Here is a 13960-nt window from a genome sequence, read left to right as displayed (position 1 = left end):
TGTTGCCTGGTGATATTTTATCCATTTTTCCATTCTATGTCTTTTCCATGGTGCATTTAGTCTGTTCACTTTCAAACTAATTATTGAAATGTGAGAGTTGATCCCAATCATAATGTTCTTACAACGTTGTTATTCTTCCTGTTTGTGTGTTGTCTTTCTTTTGGTTTTAGATTTGGATCATGTGTGTTTTTAATCTTTTGCCTGTACTCTTGTGAAGTTAGTTGTTCTTTTTTACTTTTCTTCTGTGTTCAATACTTTCTTAAGTGTTTCTTGTAGAGGTGATCTAGTGGCAGCATAGGTTCTTAGGGATTGGATATCTGGGAAAGATTTCAATTCTCCTTCACTGATGAAGCTTAACTTGGCTGGGTAGGTTATTCTTGGTTGAAATTGTTTATCTTTTAGAACTTTGAAGATAGTGCTCCAAGCTCTCCTAGCCTGGAGGGTTTCTGTAGATAAATCTGCTGCTATTCTAATTGGTCTTCCGTAGTACGTAGTCTGACCTTTTTCTCTTGCAGGCTTAGGATTTTTTCTTTTATACCTACTTTGTTTAGGCAAATTATTGTAAGTGTGGGAGTTGGTCTTTTCATTTTTTGTCTTGCAGGGGTTCTCTGAATCTCTTGTGTTTGAATTTTTTCATCCTTGATGAGATGAGGGAAGTTTTCTTGAATGATTTCATGAAATGTTTGTTCCAGTGTGACCTCCATTTATCTCTCTGCCTCAGGAAGGCCAATTACTCTTAGGTTTGGTCTCTTGAAGTGATCATTCATCTCTTGAAGATTTTGTTCTGTCTTTTTGAGCTTCTTTTCTAAGCTTTTGACAGTTTGGGTTAGTTCTGTGTTTGGTCTTTGGGCTCTGATATTCTTTCTTCGGCTTTGCTAATTCTGCTTTCCATGCTTATTAGTTTGTTATTTATTTCCATCACAGTATTCTTTACTGCTGTTATTTCTGACATCAGCTCCTTCCTATTTCCTCTTGTCTCTCCTAAATTTTTTTAATTCTCTCTATTAATGTCTTGATGTCTGGGTTTGTTGCACGTGACCAGTCATTCTGGGAGCTCTTCATTGTTTGTGTTCCGGAATCTGTTTTCCCAGTGTCTGATCTCCCAGGTGTCTGTTTGAGACCTATATTCTTCTTTTGGTTTTTCTTCATTTGTGTGGTTTTTTTCCCCCTCCCTACTTTTTCCTTCCCTCCACTTCACCATCTTCTTTAATTCTGTTATTCATGGATAGAGGGATTGCTTTTATTTCTGTTTGTTCAATCTCCTTTTCTTTATGTGTGCCCTCTTACTTTGTTCAATTCTGGGGTTGCACTGTAGGTTAGGGGTGGTCCTTTTTGCAGTTTTGAGATTTACTTAAGGGGGGAGTTGTGATTCAAAATCTATCTGTAGGTCCTGGTATTCGCTGACAGGTGTATGGATTATCTGAAACCCACTTCCCACTGCCTTGGAATCTGTCCATGCAGTGGGACTGTAGGTTTACTCCCTGAAATAAAATGTGGTTAGCAGAATGAAGAGAATGGAGCAGACAGTGGGGGTAAGAATGGGGTAGGGAGAGAGAGGCATAAGGGGGGAAACAGATGAGTGTACCAACAAATGGAGAGAGAGACCTAAACTGAAACAGATAAAAACAAGAAACCGTGCCTACAGACTAACCAACCCCCATACCAAAAAAATAAAACATACAATGATGCTAACATACAAGCTAACCAACCACCTTATTGGTGTGCTGTTCCTCTATACAAAGATATGGTTTACAAAGAGGGGAAAAGAGAAGAAAAGTAAGAGGCAAAGAAAAGAAAAAAAAGGAACAAAACAGTAGGAATAGAATTAAGTCATTAAACTAACAGAACCAATTGTGCACACTCTGAGACCTTTCATTTAAGTCCAATGTCCTTTCAACTCTGATTTCTAGCTGTCATTTCAAGCTGGTAAAGTAGTTTGCAGTTAGGGTCAGTTGCCCCTGGCATGCTGTGAAGGACAGTTCAGATCATCCTTTGTTCACCACTCACATCTGGTCTGTCTGGAGTGCTAATTTAAAAACACCTTTCATATTATATAATTCCCCTTCTTTGCCCTACAATGGTCTCGGCCTCATTGCCCTTGAATAACAGTTTAAATTTCTTAAAACAACTTACAAGGCCCATGATGGTGTAGCTTTTGATTACCTCCACAGATACTTCCTTTGCCTTTGGATCCCTTTATATTTTATACACAGGGAAACTTACTTTTTCAAATATGTTATCGTCCTCCTCTTATGGGCCTTTACAGATACCTTTATTTCTTACTGGATCATTTCCCTCTTCTATTTCCATTTTGTATGGTTCATTCTTAATTAACCTTCAGGTGTCAGTATTATCCCTTATGTCAGGAAGCCATCCTTGTCCACTAACCTCCAGATCACATTAGATGTCCTTCCAATATGGTATAATTAGCATGCTAAGTGTAGAGTAAAAGCAGTTTGTTTATATTTCTTGTCCCCTATTGGACTGTGAGCTCTGTTAGGGCAGCAATTAAGTCACTCTTATTTATTTCTGTCCAGCACAGGAACACCTTGCCAAATATTTTTTGAATCAAATAATGGACTGGGCGAGTGGTTTTCAGACCTCATTCCTCAGATACCTAAAATCTATTTAAAGGCTGAACTAGAGTAAGAGGAGGTATAAAAAAAGAGAGGAGGTAATAGAAGGAGGTGCTCTGGGGCCTCAACTCCATTTTAAATAGAGAAGCTATAATTTTATCAATACGGTTCATAAAAACTTAGCATCAGATTTGCTAAGAAAAAACGTTTGAGAAACCAATTCAAGTCCATGATATTGATGCCCTATAGCTTTTAATTTTGTGATTTTGGGAAATTGCAATGAATTGAATTGTTAAAATAATATAAGTTAAAAGCATTAAACTATATTCTACATACAAAGGGTCTTCAAAGAGATTTATTCCATACTTCAAACACTTCCAGGCAATTCACCAGATCATTAACATTACTGTTTGAGACAATCATTCAGTAAGCAATTTCTAGGAGGACACACTTTTGTTCAAGAGTGCCTACCATACTGCCTAGAAACAAATTACTATGTAGTGCCTATAGAACTAAAATTCTATTTTATTGCAACTCCTATTCAAACTCATGATATTTTGTTCTATTTTAGTTAGTAACTCAAACCTATAAAATCCATAAGCTTTTTTCTTGCCTGTGGGGACCTCTTGATTCAGGAAATGTGATAGACTATAAAAGGAAATATTCAGAGAGGAGAGACACAATTTCACAACTAATTAAATCACTTGCCACTTGCCTTGGAAGCTAATGAGTATCCCAAGATGGGATCACAAAACCAAAATTAGACATTTTAGAAGTTAGAGAAATAGGTACTGCAACCTTGTTATTAAAAATTATTAAAATCCTTAGTACTACTCTCTCCCTTTCTCGCTCTGTCTCTGACTCTTTTTTGTAACATCTTCACTTTAGTTATGAATTATGAAGCACAACATGAAAGAAGTGACAGGAATCTTGGAGACAATATGGCAGCTTATTTTGCTCATCAGAGTTGGAAAAGAATCCCAGGGAACAAAAATGACTCACTTCAGATAACTCAAGCAATTGAAACAGAGCTGAATGCCTGACTCCTAATTAGATAATTTTGATACTAACTTTTCATTTAATTCATACTTTTGAAAAAAATTAAAACCTAAGATACAATAATATTCCATATGAGGCTATGCAGCACAATGGAAAGAAAATTGATTTGGGAGAAAGACCTAGATCTGAGTTTCAGTTACACTACTTTGTATTTACTTAAACACTTTGTGCCTCAGTTTCCTCACTTGAAAAACTAGCATGGAAATATCAATTTTGGAAAATTACATTTTAAAAATATGACTATAGGAATATCTTCCTTTCTGTATGTTCTTCTATAATGTGATCTTGACATTTCTGCCATCAATGGGTGAATCTTTCTCCTGTTTCCTCCGACCTGGTTGGACATTAAACTGCTTTGAGCATTAGAGTGAAATAGAAATGGTGTTGTATGACTTCCATAGTGAGAACAAAAAAGATCCTAAAATTTCTACCATGTTCTCTTGAAATACTTACTTGGAGGTAGATAGAAGTCATATACAAAGACCAGCTGCTCTGTGGCCACAGTGATGAACTGTTATACAGTCCCAGCTGGGGTCTCAGCTTAAAGTCATCATGCAAGACCAGCCATGTGAGTGAACCATTTTGAATTTCAAGTTCAATTGGGTCATCGATTGACTAAAGCCCCAGCTGACATCTAGATGAAGAGGCATGAGAAACCCAAAGAACTGGATGGATTATTCCTCCTTGAATTCCTGAACAACTGATTCATGAATATAGTATGCTGGCTTTGTTTTACACCAAGCCTGGCATTATTTGTTATACAACAATAATAACCATCAATCACTAAATATGATGATCTCCAACTCCATCCATTTTACTGCAAAGTCCATTATTTTGTTCCTCTCTATTGGCTGCATAATACTCCATCTTGTATAAGGCATAGTCATTAGTTAAGGAGCTTGCAGCTTAGTGGAGGGGATAGGTATGTATACAATTCAGCATAATATGGTAAATACAGAGATGTGGGGGGGGGCTGTGGGATAGGAAGGATAGCAATTGGCTTATCTTGGTAGTGGGAATACAGGGTAGAGGCTGTTGAGAGGGGAAAGCAGGTGATCAGTAAAGACTGAGCTAAGTCTTGAAGTATTGCAGGATGAGTATAAGTTAGCCAACTGACATATAATGAGTGTTCACCCATATTTGTTGAATTAGTAAATAAATGAATTAATAAATGAATGAAATAATATATACTGGTGGGAAGAATGAAATAAAGATAATACCAAAAAAAATAACTATAACACACATTTTTATGAGGTCTAAAATGTCTGATATCTGCAAACTATGTAATACATTGCTCAACAATAACAAATAAAAAAGAAAACTTAACTAGTTATTACATTACATTAAAATGAGGAACTGCCTGGATTTTATATAAGGCAATGACAATTTATTATCATATATAATTTAAATTCAATTTCAGGAAAAAATATATATATAATTGGTTCAAGTTTTTTAACTTTTAGTTCATATTTTTCTCTTTCACTGTCTTGTTGTCCCATATACTGTATTTTTTTCCTCTATCTCTTGTTCATGATTATCTTGACTTGATTTTAGTCTAAATAAGTAATGTGTGTGGATTATATTTGTACAGATACCATTCTACAATAACCATATTAAATGTGTGACATTTTAGATGTTCTCCCAATGTAGATACACATCCACTTACAAAAATCATTGGGTATTTATGCCAAACACAGATGCTTCTATATAGCATATGTATGTAAACTTTATGTCTAGATCATGAAAATAAAGCCACATGATTTAAATAAAATGCATCTGACAAGTTGTCCTTCCAATGTGTGAAGATCATATATAATAAACACTATTATGTGGCATAGGGAGAAAATATTATTCCCTAAATAATAACAGAAATACTTTCTGGATTATGAATAAAGTAGAATACATGTTTGAAAAAGATATTTACCAAACAAAAATGAAAAATCATTCTAAATGCAATAATGTAGCTATTTGCCTATATACATGGGATTTGAGAATAGTCATTTCTGCTATTGAAATAACGTGGTGAAAACTGTCAGCATAAATCCACAATACTTGGAGTTAACTCAATACCCAAACAGAATAATTTCCAATTTACTAGGACCCTCTGAAGAACCTAGCTATTCTTATGCCTCACATCACTGAACATATTATGTATAAATAAAACTTTCATCTAACGCTTTGGGTACAAGGAATGCAACTTTTATTCATAGAGTTCACAGTATGCACCAAGTGCAACACTGTGCTTTTTCATACATCAGTATTATTTAATTCTGCTAGTAAAAGATTGTGAAATGAAAGGTTTAAATATAAGTTTTTAGTAGTAGTACAACTAAGCAAATATCTTCTTCACAGATTCATAAAATATTAGTCTTGGAATAAACTTAGAAATCATCTAGTCCAGTGCTTTTTAACCAGGTTATGATGTCAGTACTATTAATATAGGTAATGAACAATTACCAATAATATATCTTATTATAACCAAAAGCTATGAGGAGATTAGAGTTGCAGTAGAAGCCTGTATAGTTTTAAAATAATATCCAGGATTTTCTGATATGCTCTTTTGAATGCATGTTGCTGTTCTTCTCCTCCTCCTACCTCAGACCTCCATTTGAGAATCATGAAGTGATAAAATTCCTTCTTTACAAATGAACCAGTTATAACATTATGCCACCTGAGAGGAAGTGATTTGGACAAAGCACACACTGCAAGATAATGTCTGAAGTGGGTTTAGATTCTGTGTCATCTTTGTGTTCTTTCTTCTAGGACACTACTAATTTCTCTTCCAAAATGTGTGTTAATAAACATCAGTATTTTCAGAAATGACAGATTTGAAAACTGATAAGGCCATACTTATATAAACAGAATTCATTTTGTCTTGTATGGAAATTATATGAGTATAAAGATCCCATGGACATCATACATAAGTCAATATTCCATTTGCAAGATAAAGCCCAGAAAACCAGTGCCGGAGTCATCATCTGTAATTCCAGGCAAATGAGAGAAGTGACATGCATATTAATTACTCCCTCTACAAAATTGAAACTGATGGGAAATCTGAGATTGTTATAACCACCACAGGATAAAATTATAGCATTAATTACTATCCGAACATGAATAAACGTATTTGGTCACTTGCAGAAATCATTTAATCTGTGTCCATTCCCATAGAAATGGATTGTTTTTGTTCACTTTGCCGATTGATTTTTGGCATGAGTTTAGTTGTGGGAAGCAGATATACATTATATGATTCCATAGCATTTATCTGTACTATTTTATTCATTTATTATAGCAGAATATTCAATATATTATAAAGCAGGCAGAATATAAAATGAGTTCTTCCTTTTGACTTACTTCATTTCTATAATGCCATTATTAAATTAAATAATTAGACAACAAAACCATTTGATTTTCTATATCGAATGTGAATACTTCAGCTTAGTGATTATCAAGTATCATGGCATTCAAATTCAAGCTAGATTCAGCTTTTACTAGGAAAAATGCAGATTTGCTTTTGAGTCAAATGAGCTACATCATCACCACCTAATTAGAGTCTTTATCTAAAGCAATTTCAAAGAGTTATTAAACACATTTATCCTAGTTCTCTCAGACTAAAATTCAGACTACTAGAAACTCACTGAAGAGAAGACACTGTCTATTTACTCAGGAGCAAGAGATGTTTGATTTTCCTCTGACTTGAACTCATGAATTCATTTTTATATCCTAATGATATTTACCAATGTCACGTAGTAAACCCTAAACTTGATCACAACTCATTGCAATATATTGTTCATTCTCACCATTAGGTCCTAGCTTTTTCTTTCGTATTATCCAATTCATCCAGAGGGATAGTTCTTATCTTCTCCAACAAATGACAATTCTTTATAATTCTAATTAAAATTTTCTTGGACTGTGACATTTTCATGCATATGTTTTTCCACTTCTTATGTCTGTCACCATCTTTGTTAGTCTAATTTATAGAAAAATAAAATTTGTACATGTTCAAAAGTAAAGGTGATTTTGTAGTTATTTATCAGTTTTCATAATTTAACAATTTGTAAAAGCAATACCTTCAACTTAAAACTAGAGCTAGCCAGCTAGAGAGAAGGAACAGACCACTTAGTGAGGAAGACCCATCAGAATTGCAGCAAACTTCTCAGCAGAACCCTATAAGCCAGAAGGAACTGAGATCTCATCTTTAAAGTTCTTAAAGAAAAGCAATTCCAGTCAAGAATTTCCTACCCCACCAAGTTAAACTTCATTAATGAAGGAGAATTAGAATCCTTTCCAGACATCCAATACCTAAGTAAATATGCCACTTCCAGACCAGCCCTTCAGGAGATGTTTAAGAAAGTTCTAAGCACAGAAATAAAAGGACAGTTCTACCTATTGCAAAGGCATAGACAAGCAAATAGTAAAAAGACCATACAAATCAACTATGAAACCTAAAATGCATAACAGCCTCTTTAATAGCAACGTGACAGGAAGAAAACTCCATATACCAATAATGAACTTAAATATGAATGGACTGAATGTACTATTCAGAAGGAACAGAGTATCAAATTGAATAAAGAAACATAATCCAACCTTCTGCTGTTTTTAGGAAACACAGCTCGCTGCAAAGAACACACCCAAGTTGGTAAAGGATGGGAGAAAGATCTTTCAGGCAAAGAGAGAAAAAATGAGCAGGCATAGTTATTCTTATATCAGACAAAACAGATTTTAAACCAATGAAAGTTTAAAAAAGACACTGACTTGCACTACATAATGAAAAAAGGCTCAATTCATCATCAAGAAAAATTCATCTTGAATATATATGCATCCAACATAGGGGCACCCTGATTCATAAAGCAATTGCTAATTAAACTAAGAGAGGACATAGACAACCATACAATTATAGTCAGAGACTTTAATATGTTACTAACAGACTTAGAAGCTCATCGAGGCAAAAATCTAACAAGAAAATTAGAATGTTAACTCAACACTCAACCATTTGGACCTAATAGACATCTACAGAACACTCTATCCAACAACCAAAGGATATGCATTCTTCTCATCAGCACATGGGATGTACTCCAAGATTGGCCACATTCTCAGGCAAAAATCAAGTGAGAGCAAATTTCAAGATTGAAATCATACCAAGCATCTTCTCAGACCACAGTGGGATAAAAATAAAGATAACCAATAGGAAACCCCAAAATACACAAATCATGGAGATTAAACACAGTGCTTCTGAATGACTTTTGGGTTAACACAGTAATCAAGGCAGAACTACAAAGATTCCTGAAAACAAATGAAAATAAAGACACAATATACCACAATCTCTGGGATACCATGAAATCAGTACTAAGAAGGAAGCTTAAAACATTGCAGGCACAAATAAAAAATAATAGAAAACTCTCAAGTAAACAGCTTAATGGCATACCTCGGAACCTAGAAAGTCAATAGCGAGCTTATCCTAGATTTAGTTAAAAAAAAAAAAAAGGAACAGATTATAAAAATTAACTCATAGTTGAATGAAACAGAGTCCAAAAACTCATGGAAAGGATCAATGAGACAAAAAGCTGGTTCCATAAAAAGATAAATAATGTCAGACACCTGGTGTCAGATTGACAAAACAAAGTGAGAGAAAGTCTGAATAAATACAATTAGAAATGAGAGAAGTGATTTCACAACTTACTCTGAAGAAATTCAAAATATCTTTAGAATAAAATATTTTTGTTTGCACATAAACTAGAAAATCTAGATAAAATAGAGGAATTCCTGGGATCACATAACCTCTCAAGATGGAAACAAGAAAATACTGAAACCCTAAACAGACAAATAACAATCCAAGAAACCAACTCATTTGTAAGAATCCTCCCCACCATAAAAATGCCCTAGCCCAGATGGTTTCCCAGCTGAATTCTACAAGAAATACAAGGAAGAGGTGATATCAGTCCTATTCAAAATACTTCAGGCAATTGAGAAGAAAGAAATTCTCCCTAGCTCATTATCTGCAGTGAATATCATCCTGATACTCAAAAATTGCAAAGAACCAACAAGGAAAGAAAATTACAGGCCAATTTCCCTGGTGAACATAGATTCAAATATTCTCAACAAGATTCTAGCAAATCACATCCAACAGAACATTTCAAGAATCATCCATCATGACCAAGTGGACTTCATACCTGGAATGCAAGACTGGTTCAACACACATAAATCAATAAAGGTAATCCATCACCTAAACAGGTGTAAAAACAAAAACCACATGACTATCTCATTAGACACAGAAAAAGCATTCATTAAAAGCCAGCATCCCGCCTTGAGAATAACACTAGAACTCCTAGGCTTTAAAGGAATATTACTTAAAGTAATAAGAGTCATCTGTGACAAATCTACAGCCAACATCATACTTAATGGGCAGAAGCTGGAAGCATTGCCCCTAAGAACAGGAACAAGACAGGGATTACACTCTCACCCCTCCTTCTCAACATGGTACTGGAAGTCCCAGTCAGAGCAATTCAGCAGGAGAAAGAAATCAGGTATATTTAAATGGGAAAAGAGGAAGTCATCCTTTTGGCTAGTTATAGTATTCTATACCTAGAAAGCCTAAAGAGTTTGTCAAAATCCTCATCCCATTGATAAATGTCTTAGGTAAGGTTTTGGGATACAAAATAAACACACAGAAAAGAGTTGCATTTCTATGCACCAAAAAAGCAGGCTGAGAATCAAAAAACAAAACAAAACAAAACAAACAAAAAACCACAATCCTATTCTCAATAGGCACAAAAAGTACATCAGCATCTGGCTAAATAAAGAGGTGAAAAACTTTACAATGAGGACTACAGAACACTGCTCAAAGAAATCAAGGATGACACAAACAATTGTAAAAACATTCCATGGATTGGAAGAATCAATATTGTTAAGATGTCTATTCTATCCAAAGTAATCTGTGGATTCAATGCAATTCCTATCAAATTGTCAGCATTATTTTTCACAGACCTACAAAAGACAATACAGAAATTAATATGGAAGTAAAATAGAATCTGAATAGCTAAAGGAATCCTCAGCAAAAGGAACAAAGCTGGAGGCATCACATTTCCAGACTTTAAACTTTAGTACAAGGTTATAGTAACTAAGACAGCATGGTACTGGTACAGAATAGACACATAGACCAATGAAACAGAATAGAGAATCTGGAAATAAAACCACAGACTTTCAATCAACTCATCTTCAACAAAGCCTATAATGACAAACACTGGGGACAGGAGACCATATTTAGCAAGTGATGCTAGGCAAACTGGCTGACTACACACCGAAGAATGAAACTGGACTCCTACCTATCACCATATACAAAAATTAGCTCAAAATAGATCAAGGACTTAAATGTGAAACCTCAAACAGTACAAGTCTTAGAAGAAAACTTAGGGAATACACTTTTGGACATCAGCCTAGGCAAAGAATTTATGGCCAAGTCCTCAAAAGAAAATGCAGCAAAAACTAAGATTGACGGGTGGGAACTTATCACACTAAAAAGCTTTTGCACAGCAAAAGAAATAATAAAGAGGGAGAATGGAGAGATAAGCAACAGAATGGAAAAAAATATTTGCAAGTTATGCAGCTGATGAAGGCCTAAATCCAGGATCTAGAGGGAATTCAAACAAATTGATAGTGGAAAAAATAAATAAATAAAATTTAGGCAAAGGACATGAACTGACACTTCTCAAAGGGAGACATCCAAGCAACCAAGAAACACATGAAAAAATGTTCAACCTCACTAATTATCAGAAAAGAGCAAATCAAAACTACAAGAGATACCACCTAACATTGTTAAGGCTGGCAATCATTAAATAATCAAACAAAAACAAAAACAGGTGTAATAGTGGCTGTGGAGAAATACACTGCTGATGTATGTAAGCTAATTCAACCTTTGAGGAAAGCAGTGTGGCATTTTTTCAAGAACTAAAGATTGAATTGACATACCATCCAGCAATGCAATTTCTGAGAATACACCCAGAGGAACATAAAGCACTCTACCAAAAAGGCACCTGTATGTTATTGTAGCAATATTCACAGTAGTAAAAACATGGAACCAACCTAAATGCTCATTGAAGTGAACTGGCTAAAGAAAATGTGGAACATATACATAATGGAAGATTATGCAGCAATAAAAAAGAATGAAATGATGTACTTTGCAGCAACATGAATGGAGCTAGAGAACATCTTACTAAATGAACTATCATGGAAACAAAGAAATTGAATACCACATGTTCTCAGTCATAAGCAGGCTCTGATCACTGGTCACATGAGCACAAAAGTGAGAGCAACAGAGACTGGACACTACCAATAGTAGGCGGGAGGGAAGAGGGACAAGGATCATACAACCACACCAGTTCCACTATTTGGGGGAGAGAGACGGCTATAAGCCCAAACCTCACCTGCACACAATTTACTTACGTAGTAAATTCTCACATATACCCCACAACTCTAAAATTTAAAAAAAGAATTAAAAAATTGAATTATCTTCACTCTACTTAAATAAAATCAAATAATATGATCCAGATAAGGAAAGAGTGATTAGACAATAAAACCCCTTTAACAGAGTAAAATCAAATGTTTGAGAGTATAAGCTGGAAACACCTTTTGCTTTCTTTTTAAATTCAATTGGAAGAAAAGAGGCATATGACCCACTTTTCTCCCTTAACTGTGGCCTGTATAAAAAATTTTGGCTGATATATATTGAGTATCATCTTAAGGGAAAAACTCTGTCTGTATTACTAAAATACCAGCATGTTGTTTCCCAGCTATATCGATTTTAATAGAAGTAAAAAAATGCATACTGTAATAATAATATCATTTTCTTATATAATAAATGTTGAAGATAGGGAAAAGATGCTAGAAGCATGCACACTTTTATTAAATAAAATTACTATGCCATTTAAAATTTCAATTGTGATTGCAAAAAGCCTGAGAATAATGAGTAAATTTGCATAAACTATTTAAAAAGGGATTCAGATTCCAGATTTTGTGTTTTCAAAATGGCACTAACCAACTCGTAATGACTAATTAGAACTCCAGTATGTGTACTGTGGCCTCAGAAAAATTGTAGCAATACATTTTTAACTATTAAAAATAAATAAAATGAAAGTTATGTGAACACTGCAATTGTGCCATGGATTGTTTATTGTGGGATGTAAATCTGCCTTTACATGTGGATTTGTCATTGTTTATGTTAACGTTTATGTAGACTTGTCTCATCATCTATATTTGAAAGTAAATGTCTTAAATGTAGGGACATCTCGTGCTTATTTGAAGCTCAAAAGACGTCTTAAACATTTCATGGGCTAAATGCAATCAGTATGTGCTAAATGCTGAAAGTCACTTCCTCATTCAAAATTAACCTTGAATAATATTGTTATATTTACCAATAAAAACAAAATACTATGTAACACTCCATTCTTATGTTACTTTCCGCATTTTTTGAAATTAAATGCAAGTTGACAAAAGGATTGACTTAGAGCTGGTAGATACCTATATCTTTTCATGAAGATGATGTGCCATGTTAGTAGAGACACAAATAATGAGATACTACTTTCTTTGTCATTTTCTGCCTCCTCCAACCTCTTACAGCTGGAGACACTGTGGCCCTCCACAAACACATTCAATCACATGTGGTTTTTCTGAGCCAGTCCTTCTGAAAGTAGACATATATAGATATATGAGGGGGGACCTTCCAGAAAAATGGAATTTTTTTGGAAGACAGGCCATTTTTAGTACAGGTTTCCCCCTCTAGGTAAGTGTTTTAGGAACCCAGTGTACCAGTTCGTGGGGTTGTCAGAGGCTGCGTTCGGCTTCAGTGAAAGTTTTCTTGGAGATTTTTTTTCGACATGTTGGCCCATTCCAAGATGGGTGATTAACAGCGCACCTGCCCACACTGCACTGAGTGTTCAGCATTTTTTGACCAAAAACAGCATAGCCTCCGTGTCCCACCTCCCCTATTCACCCCACCTTACGTTGAGAGACTGTTTTTTGTTTCCCTGGGTGAAAAAAGTACTTAAGGGGAAACATTTTGCTGATGTGAAAGAGATGAAACGAAAAACGACAGAAGCACTGAAAGGCTCAAAAACTGACAAGTTCAAGAACAGTTTTGAGCAGCAGAAAAAGCATCATGATAGGTGTATTGCATCAAACAGAATACTTTCAAGGTGACTGAAGTTTAAAAATGTAAGGATAAGTACACATTTTTTTATGAATAAACTCTAGATTTTAAGTGGTCTCCTCTAGAAAGAAAGCCAGCCACAGCAAACTACAAACTCAAGTCTAGAACTAAATGTTTTCTCTTGATT

This window comes from Carlito syrichta, unplaced genomic scaffold (assembly GCF_000164805.1).
Source record: "Carlito syrichta isolate Samal-C Ts95f unplaced genomic scaffold, Tarsius_syrichta-2.0.1 Scaffold300605, whole genome shotgun sequence".
Taxonomy (NCBI): domain Eukaryota; kingdom Metazoa; phylum Chordata; class Mammalia; order Primates; family Tarsiidae; genus Carlito; species Carlito syrichta.
Note: the sequence above shows the minus strand (reverse complement) of the source record.